Source organism: Falco naumanni, chromosome 4 (genome assembly GCF_017639655.2).
Source record: "Falco naumanni isolate bFalNau1 chromosome 4, bFalNau1.pat, whole genome shotgun sequence".
NCBI lineage: Eukaryota > Metazoa > Chordata > Aves > Falconiformes > Falconidae > Falco > Falco naumanni.
The window spans coordinates 58,426,990-58,442,030 of record NC_054057.1 but is presented as its reverse complement, the minus strand read 5'-3'; positions in this window follow the sequence as shown (position 1 = coordinate 58,442,030).

The window sequence follows — 15,041 nt, the reverse complement described above, 5'->3', positions numbered from 1 at the left end:
TGTGATTGGACTCTTGCTTGTTAGCTGAATATCTCTCTTTTGGCAGCGCCTTTTTTTTTTTTTTTCCTTATTTTTTTTTTCTTCCTGAAGGAAAATTGCCTCCTGACACATTGAAGAGGTCTCCATGGACTTTAACGTGAGTTTGGATGTTGGTACCGGACCATATGTGACTATTGATATGTGATAAGTTCTGGTTCATCCTACTTAACTTCCAGCTGGTCAGGAATAGTACCAGTGTTCCCTAGCTCCATCAGCACGGGTGTCCTCAGTACCCTGAGGTTTCTCAAATATCAGTGGGCATGATGTTAGGACAAGTGAATTAAGCACCTATCCCAGAAATTTCTTCCTCTGCATACATAATATTTAGATGCTGAAAATAATGTGTTCAGATCTCAGTCTAGATCTTGTTCTTAACTGTATTGGGTCTGGCTGAGATGGAATTAACTTTCCTCTCAGCAGCCCTCGTGGTGCTGTGTTTTATATTGGTGTCTGGAAAGGTGGTGACAACACACCAGGGTTTGGCTACTGCTGAGCAGCTGGCCCAGCATCCAGGCTGCCTCTCCAACACTCCCCCCTCACCAGTAGGCTGGGGGTGGGCAAGATCCTGGGGGGGAGGGACACAGCCAGGACAGCTGACCCAGACTGACCAAAGGGATATTCCATATCATATGGCATCTGCTCAGATATAAAAGATTGAAGAAGGGAGGGGGCATTTATTGTTATGTTTGTCTTCTGGAGTAACTGCTACACGTACGGAAGCCCTGCTTCTCAGAAAGTGGCTGGACCGTGCCTGCTGATGGGAAGTAGAGAGCAACATCTTCCATTTTCCTTTGCTTCCACGCAGCCTTTGCTTTTGCTTTATTAAACTGCCTATATTTTGACCCTTGAGTTTTTTCCATCTTATTTTCTCTTTCCCTTTCCTGCCAAGGAGGGGAGTGATAGGTCAGCTTGGTGAGCACCTGGTGTTCAGCCAAGGTCAACCCACAGCAGCCCTTTCTGGTGCCCAGTGTTGGCCATGAGGAATTTGGGATAGGGATAGTAACTGGGAGAGGTAACAGGAAAACATGGACTGAACATAGCTAGGGAGAGAAATGTAGAATGATGATGAGGAATTTCTGTTGTTGTAATTGTGACACAGGGGCTTTGGTGGGCATCTGGCATCCAGCCCAGGTCAACCCACCACACCAACTTAAAAGATTAACAATATGCTGCTTCTGGAATAAGTGGAAAGCTATTAACCACTGGAAAAAGGGTCAAAACTTGTGTGAGTTCAATGACCTATTCTGCTTGCTCCAAGATTTTAATCTCTAGAGACTTAGAAATTAGTTGTCATACTTACACAGTTCCAAGCTTGAACTGGAAGAAGACCTATCCCTGAGCACAGTCAAATAGTTAAGTCAGTGATACCCAGGTGGTTGTCATGATGTTGACCACGCTGTGTGAGCAGCAGCACAAGATGAGTTAAGTCAAGTGTTCACTCCTGGTGGCCCATGGCCCATGGATAAGCCTGTGCCTGTGGTTTTTCTGCAGATGGTTCAACACTGTAAAATGCTGAACCAAAAAGTAGGGGTTCTGGTGGCATTGGTTACAGTAGTAATGAGAAAAGTAAGAAACATATTATTATTTTGATTACACAGTAGTAACTGAGTAATTACACAACGTGGTAATTCAGGAACGACTGAAGAGAAAAGGGAACCATAATTAACTACCCCATCTTGCAACATAGAGCCTTATTTGAGGAAATGACATAATAACATGGAAGCAATCTCTCCTTGCAAACCTAAGTACTATAGAAATAGTTCTCAGCTCAGACAATTTTTTCACCTTAGGGAGGTACTGGCATAATAACTTTTGAAGGAAAACAACATGACATTTATACATATGAAAGTAAACATGAGTATGTAAATGGGTAAACCGTGATAATTATGATACATTTTCTGATTTTGTGGGAGAATAAATTCTGCCTAGCTGCTTTCCAACCAGCCATCAGATTCAATGTATTTTCAAGTACAGGTTTGAACTGTCTTTCTAGAAAGCTCAGGATTTTATTTTAAATTTAGACTACATATTTAAAATCCTGAAACTGTCTTCAGATCTTAGTAGAAAGACCAAAGTTGAGATTAACTCAATAAAACAAAAAGCCATTCCAGCCTCCTCAGAGAGTTCAGGATATCTATGGTCTATTAGTTATACTGAGTCTGACCCCTGTCTAGCTCCATCATTTAACGAGGACTTCACACAGACTCAAGGGTTTTCTCTGTAAAGAAAATATTTTTTTTCCCTACAAATTCTCTATTTTCTCACTCTTTAGCACCATCTTTAAAAATCAGAATTGGTCAACTTTGTTCTTTTTGATTACTCCACAAAGCTTCTGGTACCTTCCAGAAATATGTATCTTTCTGGACTAAAGCCCTGAATAAGGGAAAAAAAATAATCCATACTTGCAACAGAGAAGAAAGGAAGAGATATCTGTCCAAATAGTGATACTTGTGAAACTAGTTCAAGAAATTTACCCATGGACAAGTTTTGCGCCTTGTGTCTTTCTCATAGAATTGGACTGTCACATGTAAGAAAATTTCTTCAAAAAGTTCTCCCACACCTGATGAATGTTTTTGAAGTATCTCTTAGCACGTTGCATCCTTACAGATCCTCACTTTTTTATCATCTTTTAAGGTGGTGCTGAAATGTAACAGTTTGGATAATACTGAATGGTAAGCACTGATAAATAGAGAAGGGACACCTCACCATGACATTTCTTTCTGTTGTCATTTAGACTGACAAGGCATATCTGCACCTCTTTTCTTACAAGGGAGTATCAGCTTGCTTAGCGTACTGGGGTACACAGATCTTGGAGGTTTACTGAAATTACCATGAGGCATATTCTCCTCTACTCCATTATATTTGCCATATTTTGATGGCTTTCAACAATGTATAAATAGGAGGGGAAAAAAAGTTGTTTTATTACACGGTCCCTCATGGACACAGGACATTAAAAGAAAAACAAACAAAACCCCCAGGAAACATTAAAAAAAACCTTCAAACAAACAGAAAAAGAGCAGGTTTCTCTTGGATTATTCATAATTATGAATACCAGTTATGCAAGACTCGCTCTAGCTACAATAACTGAGGCAACTAAGAATGTTAACCCTAATCTAACACAACGGCAATGAGGATTTAATTCTGTGACAGATGGCTGTTGAACTACAAAGATCGGTACTGATAGTGATTCACATCCTCCCCTGGCAACCAGCTCCACAGCTTAGTTTTTCTGGTAGTTATGAAGTTTTTCCTAATATTTGATCTAATCCCTCCCTGCTGTCTTGTAAACCCATTTCTTCTGCCCATAATGATGAGAAGGAATAACTGATGCTTGTCTCTTATGTAACTTCTTTTTTAGCCATCCTCAGTTAATCACCAATCTCCCTTTCTCTCTGGAATCACAACCCAGTTCTTTAAGGTTTCTATCTGAGACCTTACTTGCCCAGCTTCTTCATTCTTGCAGCTTTCTCTGAGCTCCCTCTAGTCCCTCTGTCTTACTTAACAGCAAACTTGCAGTGTTTATAAGCATATCATGACAAAAATATTAGAATTTTAAAAAACTGTTTTGAATGCCATGTAAAAGCCAATGCTATGTCAAAGGCTTCTCTCCCATTAAGACCTAAACGTGACCAAAATGACCATGACGCTTCATCCAAAGGTAGGCTAGAGAGTAAGAAACAACCTGGAGAATTTTACACATTATTTCAGAATGCAAACTGCAGCTACACCTTGGCCCAGCAGACACAGAGCAGTTCACGCAAGGGTTCAAGGTGCGCTGCACATGAATGTAGGCATGCAAGGTCAGTGAACTTGAATCTGTAGCAGCTGAAATGTCTCAAAAGCTGGCAGAGAAAGATATGCTTGAAAAAGAGGAAGTGAGATACAGCCTCAGTTTGTTGTTAGGGTTTTTTTATTATTATTATTTCTTGTAATGTTCTGCTCCCTGCAGTAGCTATGCCAGCAGGGACTTGAATTGCATTTTAACTTCTCCAGGCAAGGCATGGATGAGAAGACCTTGCCTGTAAAGAATCAATCAGCTTCTATCTTCCACCTACAAGAATTTGTCTCAAATTTATCTCATTTCATTCCCTAAGACATCTGAGGTTTGCAGCCATCTGCAGATTAGTTGGCCATACCTGCAGCACTGTGGCCATCAACTGACTTGAGCCTGTTGCTTTTCTGCAGCTCCTTGGTCCCTCCTGCTCACTGAAATGATCAGTTTTTGCAGAACTATGGGATTTCCAGGTCAATGAGTTGTCTAGTGTTGTAAAGAAAGGGATTCTACCATTATTTTCTCCTATCTGATCAAAAGCCTGCGGGAAGTCAACCCACAGGCATTATCTTGGTTTTGTGGGTTTTTGAGCTTTGTAGAGGAAAGGGTAGAGAATGACTGAGCCGTAGTGCTGGGAATGGGCAGCATGACCAATTCACCTCTGAAATAACAAAAACCATCAAACTTCCAGTTTGTTCCCTGATCAGAAAAGGGAAGTGCAGTGATTTCCCTCTTTCATTCCCCTCTCCCTCTGCCAGGATACCCACATGCTAGCAAAACACCACTTCCATACCAGGGTGGGAGCAGAGACTTGTACAGGAAGAAATAAACTGCAAACAAAGCAGAGTTGTAAACTTATCGAAGAAGTCTTGTCAGAAGCAGGAAACCATTTATAAATCTATTCCACTTCTGGGAAGCTGGTGCAGTAGGATATAGGGATGGCAGAATTTGCAGCAACAGCTATTCTCCTCTGGAATGACCTTGGAGGATGAGCAAGAAGGCTCAAAAATTTCCTTATTTATCTGTGTATTGCATAACACATAGCAATGAGGAGCAGTAATCAGTGTGAACTTGCAGTAATTTAAGATTCATCATTCATTATGTAATAACGAGCAGCATTCTGAATGGTTGGCAGTTACAGTGAGATGTACTACTTTGCTCTGACGAGGGAAAAGAAACACACATTTCCCCCTTAGGTGCATAGTAAGGAAAAAGCAGAAATCTGCTTTCCAGACTGATTCACCATTTCTGTTAACAACACTGTGCATACCTCATTTCCCGGGAAGTTCCAAGTAGTGAAATCATCCCTGACACCTTGGCCCTACACATGAACTACGTGCAATTTTCACACTAAAGTGACTATGTGATCTGAAGTTTGGATCAGGGTAAGAGGATGAAGTGTCAGGAACAGCTTGATTTGTGTGACACAAGATGCTTGAATGTCTCAACCGGAATGAGTGTCTGCAGAACTGTAGACTCCAGTGTTGACAGCTGGCATCTCATCATGTTTATTAGATCGCTGCTTGCCTGTGATCACACACATTCACATGGTGTTACTGAAAGTCTGAGTGAGTATCAGCAGAGAAAGAAGTTGTCTCCAGATGGTAAAATGTGCAATATAAATTTTGGAAACCTTCTAGATGAAGGCTTTGGGGTTTGATTTTAGTGTTGGTTTGCTTCCACCCTGCAATACACATACAATAACTTTTAACTTAGAGGGGGTTGTTTGGGTTCTTTGACTTTGGGTTCTTTAAAAGATTAGTAGTATTTTTTATCTTTGGCTGTTACCATAGTATGCATTGGCCATACTCCTTGTATAAACACTTTTTGAAAGACTATGTGACTAGTATTGCTTGGGTTTTTTTTAAATCTATGTTCCACTTGCTATAGAATAAACAGGTGGGTTTTATGTTCTTTTTTCCCCCTCTCTTTTGGAATCTCTTCCCCCCCACCCCCCCGACCCACCCCAAAAGCAACAACTGACCTTTCAGCTCTATACCTCTTGCCTTCACATCACTTCATTGATAGAAAAGGGTGGAAATTTACTCTTAGGCCATATCGCTGACCCCCAGCTCTGTCATCTGAATCTCTATCTCAGAATACCCTGATAGTGTTCTGTGAAAACTGACTAATCAACTGCAGTCCATAGTTTTCAAGCACAAAATATTCTCAAACTTCAGTTGTCATATCAAGCTCTAGTTCTTGTGCTCATTGACTTTTGTCAGCATCCAGTCTGGTAGATGTGTTCTCACCAGCCATGAGTACAAGGCAACTTACCTCTTGATGTGTTCATCTTACTCACATTAACAGTGCATACATGGGCAATTTCTATTGTTGGGTGACAAGTTTGCAGCCCTCCCAGTTTCACAAGAACGTGTCTGTGCACAAGTCCCTAACTACTGGATCTGTCTTCTAGGCATTTGAAAAGGTCAGAAGTTCATTCTGTTTGGCTCAGGCAAAAGGGCAGACTCATGACCAAAGATGAGAGTTTGAGCAATAATTCTCGAGAGGGTGAGTAGGAACAACTATGAAGGAAGAGAGTGAGCTGTTATACAACATGGTTTATTGTAAGCCATCCATGAGATCAGAGCAGTGCCAGCGCAGCTGTAAAAGGACACGAGTGAGTTGAAGACTGCATTTAAAAGAGCAAAACAACATAAGTAGTATATTCATCTGCTCTGAAGCACTTGTAGCATTATGAAAGTAAGAGACATATTTTAAAAATCTTCAAAAACCTCAAATAGGGCAGAAGTACCTGATCACAGTGCTATCAGTCAGGCATCTTAAATACTCAAATATATGATTATTGGTGTCTATTTCTTTTCTATTCTTCCAGCTCAGAGAAGGAAATTAGACCAACTACATACTTCATACAGCAACATTTTAGCATTTCTTCTTTTTTCTTCCTTGATAACAGCGCTCAAGAAAAGAGTTGATACAACATTCAGCAACTAACATGTTGCAGTCTTTTGTCTACAGCCACTACACAGAATGCTTTTGAGTAATGAAAAAGAAAAAATAGATAGGATAACTGAAATTAAAACAATAAAAAAGTTCTGTACAATGTGAAGAGGGAAGAAGAAATCTCAGATCAAGTGGGACACCAGGGTATCCTTTTAATGAGTTATGCATTACATTGTATGATGTAGATCTTGCTGAGGTATTGCCCTGAATTTTGCCATACCTTTTTATAACACTAAAAACACCCTCAGGACTACAGTGCAACAAGGACCATATTTCAACTTTCAAAACCAGAGGCTGATATTAAGCTAGAAATACTGGCTATAACTTCAACCTGTGTAATTATGTCAATAAAATAACAGTAATAAACATGATCTGAAAATTATATCTCAGAGTATTTGCAAGTCAGTAATTAAACTTCACTGCACCTTTGTCTGATAATATAAAGTTACTTTCTAGTTTTAATATTAAAATTTTTAGAGAGTGCTAGTGTCATAATGGTTGTATAAATAATTTCTACACACATATCTCTGCTTTGGCATAGAAGTTCTCCCAAGTCAGAGGGAGGGAAACTGAGGCAATGACATATCACAAGCAAGGTTTTCAGAAATATGAGTGAAACAGGAGCAAAGTCCCCAGAAATTAATGTTGAAATTTGAGTTTTTAATTTAGTCCAATGTCTTTGAAAATCTCACTTCAAGGGAAGAAGGATCAAACTTGGCTGTTTTTCTTCTATATCCACATTTAGGTGCATGTTATGCTTTAAGACTAAAGTACTCTGAAGTTCTGCAACCATCCTCTAGTTTGGGGTTTTTTTTCAACCAACTCTTACTTGGACATTGCTTCCTTTTCCTTCAGGATAACAAATATTACCTAACATGATTTGTCTGAGGCCAGAAATGGAATTGGTGACTGGGCCAGAAGCAAAATCCAGGGCCATTCCTTCACTCTCATTCTCTAGACATTAGCTCATGTTCTTTGAGAACTACATGCTGCAACCTCATTGCTATCACAGTCTTCGTTAAGTTTTAATTTGGGATGACTTGGCTTCTGTTACGATTAAATTGAACCCTTATCATAACTCAAATACAAGTTCTCGTTGTGTATTTTCCCAGAACACAACAATATTGGCTCAACACCAAGCTGGCACTCTGCAACCTAGACCTTGGCTAGGAAATTACATCTGTAGATATGTACACATGCAAACACTCCTATATACACATGCACGCACACCCTCGCACACGCACATCCGCATGCTATTTCAAGCACCAAGTTATGACGACGGTGACAGAGGATGCTAGAATATCTCTGGAAGACATATGGAACCTGCAGATTATTTGAAATGTAAAAACCCACTTTGATCCAGTTTGAAACACCAGTCCCCACTCTTAGTGGCTGTGAGGCAACGGAAGCCTTTCAGAGACCAGCACTGAGTCCATATAAAAGAGTTGTTCCAAATCATTAAATAAAATTTACCAAATCATTATTTTTCCTTGTATTTGACCACAGCCCTGGTGGTACCCCTTCCTTACCCAGATCTTTTCTTTGCTGGCTATATTTATTAAAGGCAGGGCACACTTCCCAAGCTTTTCAGTGCAGGGATGGAGAAAACACATTGGGCATCCCATCCTGGCAAGTCACTTGTGCCTCACTGTCTCCTTATTCTGCTTGTTTGCAGGACCTATTTTATTTTAAAGAACAGAGCCCTTCACACTGGTTAGTAACAAGCTGTGTCTCCGGATGCCAAAGGGACAACACAGAGCCACTTTGTAAAGAAGTAGATTGGCTGTCCTCCCCGCTCGGAGGGAGAAGGGGCTAAGCAAGAAATGCACTTGGATGGTGCTGAAAGCGGTTTGTCAAGTCGTCAAAGGGTCTCTGCACCTCTTCGGAGCCGGCCTTGGGAAAGGGAGAAGGGAAATCTCCATCCCAAGACTGTCTTTGTCACACTGGGAGATTAAGAATTAGTGTTTGCCCTTGGTAGAATCAGGGAGGGGAGAGAAGACTCCTGGGAGAAACTTCACTGTGTCAAACACACCGAGGCCAACATCATGGCAATTTACCTTGGCAAGCCTTACTGATCTTATCCCCCTCCCCCAGTATCTTCAGGCTGCTTTTTGATCGTCTTCAAAGCACATTTTTCCTCTGCTGAATCACAGTATGTTCTGTTCATCTCCCTTTCCCAGACAGTAAAAAGGATGCTTTGCAAGAAGGACCCAAAGGAACTAGATGTAATAAATCCCCATGATGCAGGAGAGCAATTGTCTCACAGGGCTCTGACACACAGCAGCTGTGAGGTCTGAATACAATGCACTTTCCAGTACAGTAAACCTTTGCTTGGCAAAGCTTTTCCATCAAATGACTTATCTGGGGGGGCAGCAATACTTCCCTGTTGGTCTCATTCTTCCAGCCTCCCTCTCCCACCTCAACCATTGTCAACCTTTCAGTCACAGCTCCAACCTAGTCTAGCCGTCGTCATTTCTTTTGGCCCTGTTTCAGACAAAGGCTGTTTCTAAGCTATCTGACAGAGCCATACCATGTTCACAATGCCATGGAATGACTTAATCCAAGGAGAAAATGTTTGCAGATTACATTTGCTGGAGTAAATACTGGTTTTCCTGCTCCTCTTTTAGCTCACACGAGGAGGTGTGTTCCCTAGTGACATAACGCCAGCAAGCAACAGACTGAGTAATGTACCCACCGTATGGTGTGCCTTTCTGCTGCTCACAGATTGCATCGGTAACAATCTGCAAAAGGCTCACAGTCCTGCCCTGACAGATTGGGGGTGTGGGACGTGGTTTTCTCTTTGTGCTTGTGAAACACACATCTTCTGCAGTTCTCCATCATCAAAAGGATCACTCGCACGTCCTTCACCACTGCAATTTCATTGAATGTTTATCACTTGCTGGACAAAATGTACACTTTGCCTTCAGGTAGTTAAGTTTGTGCTAAATCCCTGTTTGTGTATAAGCTTAATTTTTGTAGGCAATTCAATTTCTAATGAGATGACTGCATCAAAGCAAGAAACAAAGCAGGATATCCAAATATTTTCAGCCAGTTGTGAGGCAGCTAATAACTTCTACAGTGTGCTATGGAATTGGCCTAGATAAAAACTAAGAAGGAGAACCAGGTATATAAAATGCTTTAGGCCATCTTTTTCAAACCTCATATATTCAAGGAAAATGCCTTTTTTTCTGTGGTAAAGGAAAAAATAAAGAAAATCAAGATAAAGAGCATAATAGAAACAAAAGAAAGGCTCCATCATTTATGGTCCCAGTCAAAGTTGTGCACCTCAGAATGCTACTAGATTTTTTAGAAGAGAAGATGAGAGAGGAGACTGATCCATGATAAATAAATGCATAGAATAGTCAAAAAAAGTCTACAGCAAAGCAGAACCCAGACAGTAGATATGTATATTGCCATGTATCATGTGTTCTCTGGAACACTTTAGGAAACAACAGATCAACTGCATAAATTTAAGCTTTTGGTTATTTGCCTCCTGCCTCTGAAGTGGCTTCTCTGCTACTTTCCTCCTCTTAGTGACCTCTTCTCACCCATCTCCCCTGCATTTTGTACTTTTAATAATTAGATAGCTTTTCAATTAGATAGATTTTGTTTTGTTTTGTTTTCAGGAAGAAGGGAGGAAATTTTCTTACTGAGATATCCATATTATAGCATACGGTTATACCATGCTCCTAAGAAATAAGCAAGGGAAAACATAAGGTGTAATCATCTTCCATTTATATGGTAATAACTGGTGTTCCTCAAAGGACAGAGTGCATTATTTGTGTCAAAGCATAAGTTAGCCTAAGGGGAGCGGACTGAATTCAAGACAACTATTTGTGCTGCTTTACACACCAGCTAGTCTGAGGTGCTGCTCTTTCACATCTCAACAGAATTCAGATTTAGACTGTCTTTTCCATCTGCTGCTTGCCTTCCCTGTTGAGTTCAACCTTTCATTCCCCATGTCTCCTCAGACCCTGATAATACTTCTTGTATCCCTTGTGGAGGTGATTAGTGAGAACTTGGAGTCAGGAACCTGTATGTGCATTGCATCCAGCAAATGATAAAACATTTTCTATAGGAAAGAGCTTGGGAGAAGGACGAAAATACTGTATATGTCTCTCAAAGTCAGGTTGTTCAACAACTGCCTGTGCTAACCAGGCTGTTCCATGGAGTCTGGCTGCACTTCAGGCCAAGTCTCCTGAAGAGCTAATTATCCTTATCCTTCCTTTTGGTTTCTATACCAGTGTTTGACTCCTAATTTTCCCTTCTCACAAATGTCTCCTTTCAGCAGTCCAGGTTTAAACCCAACTCTATGCTTAAGTGCCTCTCCAGGTAGGATTATGCTGGAATTACTGGTCTCGGTGATGATCTAAGATTTGGTTTTAGATTTTGGTTGGGGTCAAAAAAATAGGAACAGAAAGGTGAAGATAGTTTCATTCCTAAAGGGTGTTTGATGCAGGATGGAGTAAGCCCAGAGCATATAGAGTGTGCAAGGGAGATGCTATGTCCTGAAATACAGGAGGTACCAGAAGCTCTGCAAGAAGGATGGGAGCTGAGCAGCCCAGTTCCTGACTGTATGGTGTGCTGATGGGTGAAGAACATCTGCTCTGAAGGTCAATGAGGAAAGATGGTACTGAGCTGGGAGAAGAAATTTCTGTTAAGGTAGTGACGAAGGTATGAAATACATCGTCATCAGGGCTAGGTATCTATGCAAAAATAGGACTGGTCTGATTACATGCTCCAGTATGAAGCAGAGGAAAGGTAAATCATATTAGGGTAAATGTTAATGAAGAAGATCTGAAATAAAAAAGTATGGAAATATTATGAGGTGTGGAGAAACACATGCAAAAGGGATGCAGCATTTTGACAGGGATGTTCTTCATAGTGCAGCAAACTCAGTCGCGTCTCCAGTCTGCTTGGCTGAAGGGAAAAAACCAGAACAACCTTCCTAAAAGTGTCTGAAACGAATCAGAGAACGGTTCCCGCTGTGGCTCTTTTTTCAGCCTCCAGTTCAAACACACCACAGCCTGTTCGTTCCCACAGTGCAGGGCTGACCTTAAAATCTTTCATGAGCTTTTGCTAACTGCAGCCCAGCTGGCTGCAGCGTTCCAGCCATCTGCTTCTATTTTTAAAACCCCAGGTTGCAGACAGTTTTCTTTAGCTACCACTCCTCTGGGGATTGCCTTAAACAGAACTGCACAAAGCAGCAAGGCCCCCTGTTAGCATCCCTGGGATCCTGAGGGATTGAAGTGCAGCAGAAAAGGAGGCAGGACTGATCTTGTTCTAATAAGGATGTTTAATGGAAGATCCATTCCTATGAAATCTCAGCTCTGGAGGGGCCGGAAGGCTTGGCTGTTCAATACTTAGCCATCAGGCAGCATTTAGGCCAGCTGAGCGAGCTACCAGATGAATTTGGGTAAGGAAGATGTGAAAAAAAAAAAAAATAATAATATGGAAACTGCATCACCTTCAGAGAAACAACTCTTGGCTTGAGGTTTATGTTGAAGACCATAGACAGGAACAGAGAAATTCATTTATTCAGAAAGTTCACTTGCCCAGCTGTTAGAAACATTACTTTATGTACCCAAGTCCACGGTTTCTCCTATAGCCTCGCAGCCCACAGACTGCCCTTCCTACTCACATCTCCATTAGAGCGGGTTTTGGCTCTAAGCATTACTCCCAGGGAATGCCCAGATTTACCTTGGCTGTCCTTTCCCATGTCTCATGAAAGACTGAGCTTTTGAAAATCTTTGCAGTCAAACTGCTTCCATGAGACTAAGGGACAGATTTATCAGACAGCTATGTACTAAAATGTTAGTGGTCTTCTGGATCTCTATTACAGTATAGGCAAATAATTTCGATCCAAATTTAGATGCCATTGGGACACAGTTGATTCCTTTGAAGGTAAAAATCCTTCTTTCTCACCAGACAGGCTTTCTTGACAGGACTACATTGAATATCTTCTCTGGTCCCTGACATTCATGCTGGCAAGGAATTACATTTTATTTTTGATAATGCATAATTTTCCCTTTTGGTGCTAAACCGAGCTGTAAGTTCAAAACCAAAAAGTGTAAAGATTAATGTCAGGTATTGAAAATGCTTTTATTTTTCTTGAAATTTTTATGATATTTTTAGTATTTTATTCTAAATTACTAGTCCTGCCTTTATGTTCTGTTTGCATATGTATGTATCAGCATATACAAGGGAGACAGGTCTCTAACCGAGTCAGTCAAGGCCTTATCAATATTGTCAAGGAAGTTTCCAGTTATTCAGCTAACCCTAATTATGTCATCTGAATAGCTTTTCATGTTTTACTAACTGAATTCAGTAGATCTGCAGTGATAGGCGCCTAGAAAATAAACTCTCATGTGAACTCCAACCTTGCCAACACTTAAATTTAGATGCTTTGGCTTGCAAGTCAAAACACATCTTCTCTGGAATATCAGAATTACACTGCATCTCAATATTATTAAAAATAATAATTTGATTTAAAATATTTGCAGAATACAGTATGAAAAGGTAATGTTGCCTGCCCCCACAAAAATTAAAAAAAAACCAACGAAACCAAACACAAAAGAAACCCCGAAACAAAGGAGTGAAATAGAGCTGTCCAAATCATGCCTATAACTCTAATGTGAGTCTTCATCAAAACTCACCCAAGAACTGTGTTACATCTTCTCTGGGATAACAGGAGTTGGAAAAATATGTTCCACCCAGGCTCATTAGTATTTTTATCTAAGTCTGGCCCATATACATGCTTTTCCATATATAAGACCACATGCATAAAAGTTTATACACCTACACATGCACACTTTTTACTGAGTCACATGAAAGTCATACACTAGTCTGAGAACCAAGCTTGGCACAGTGCACCTACCACAACAGGGTGTGTGAGCCCACTCCTTTCCATACTGCAGATATCACTAAATCCCATACATTGCCAATTAATTAAACCTGCAGACCTTGCAGCTCTTCCTTTTCTATTCTATTTTCTTTACGCATGCAAAACATTCAAGTGAATTTACTAAACTAAGCTCATAGGACTAGTCACCATTTAAACCATTTACGCTGATTTATATTTGGAATAAATGTGTACTGGTAAACTCCACAATTTTTCTTAGGCCATTATTAAAATTTAACAATGATTTCAGTGTTTGAATGGGATCAGGAAACAGCTTTTATTTATCAAGAAGCCAGAGTCAAGGCTTCTTAACAATATTGGACAAAACCAACTAATCAGACAAACAATCCTTCAAGGAAAGAAAGAGGTCATTGTTCACACAGTGAAAACCCTAGCATAATAATTAACCACTCTAAATGTTTTGACAAAAGGTCAGACGCAATAGAAGCTCTAAGTGTTTGAAAAGTCATGTGAAAAGACTGCATGTGACAATCCAAAGTACTTTAAAGAGGACATAAACTGACTACAAACATGTAAATATGAAGTGCCTAAATCACTTACTTGTCTACACTGAGCCTAGGCTGTCTTCAAGGTCCCTCAGAGCCTAAAGCTCAAGTTCTGAACAGATCCACACCTTCACTCCTGCCAAAGCTCAGCCAGAAGTCAAAAATAATTTCAGAAATCAGAAATTTCTCTAATCTCTCTGAAAGCAGGCATTCCAGGTTGCACTTGGTGCATATCAAGAGGACCAAGACACTTGCCAAAGGTGTCATGCACCTTGTTTGATTTTAGTTTTCTAAAAGCTCATTTCCATGTTTCTACTGAACAGAAATAGGTGACAACTGAGACTAAGTAACTTCATCCTAAAAATGTCACCAAAACATATTCAGTTATTTCAGGATATATTTGTATTAGTAAATAAAATTGTCCAGTGCCTGTCTGCTAGGTCCGAGAGCAAGTAGTAATGTGATTTGCAACGATACAGCTAAATTCTCTTCCTCCCAGTCCAAGGCGGCATCATCCAAACTGCATGTTTGGAACAACCTAGGCACACCCTACCGTACTGTACAGAGCAGAGCCAAGTTACGCCTGCTAGTAATTAAGAGCCTGGGCAGTAGCAGGACAGCATGAAAGCATGCATTGGTCTTGTTAGTGTAGATGCAGTCTAAAAGAACAAGTGTAGACCTCTAGGAGGAGGGGAGCATCTGGGGCAGTCCTGGGTAACGATGCACTGGTGATGTGCAGCGGTTCAAGGGCTGTCTGGGTCTAGAAAGCTGCTTGTGATGCAGGTGGTTCCAGCTTGAGTTCTGGCATACTTAGTCAGCCTGGTGAAGGAGAAGGGACTAAATTAGGGCTACAAAAGTC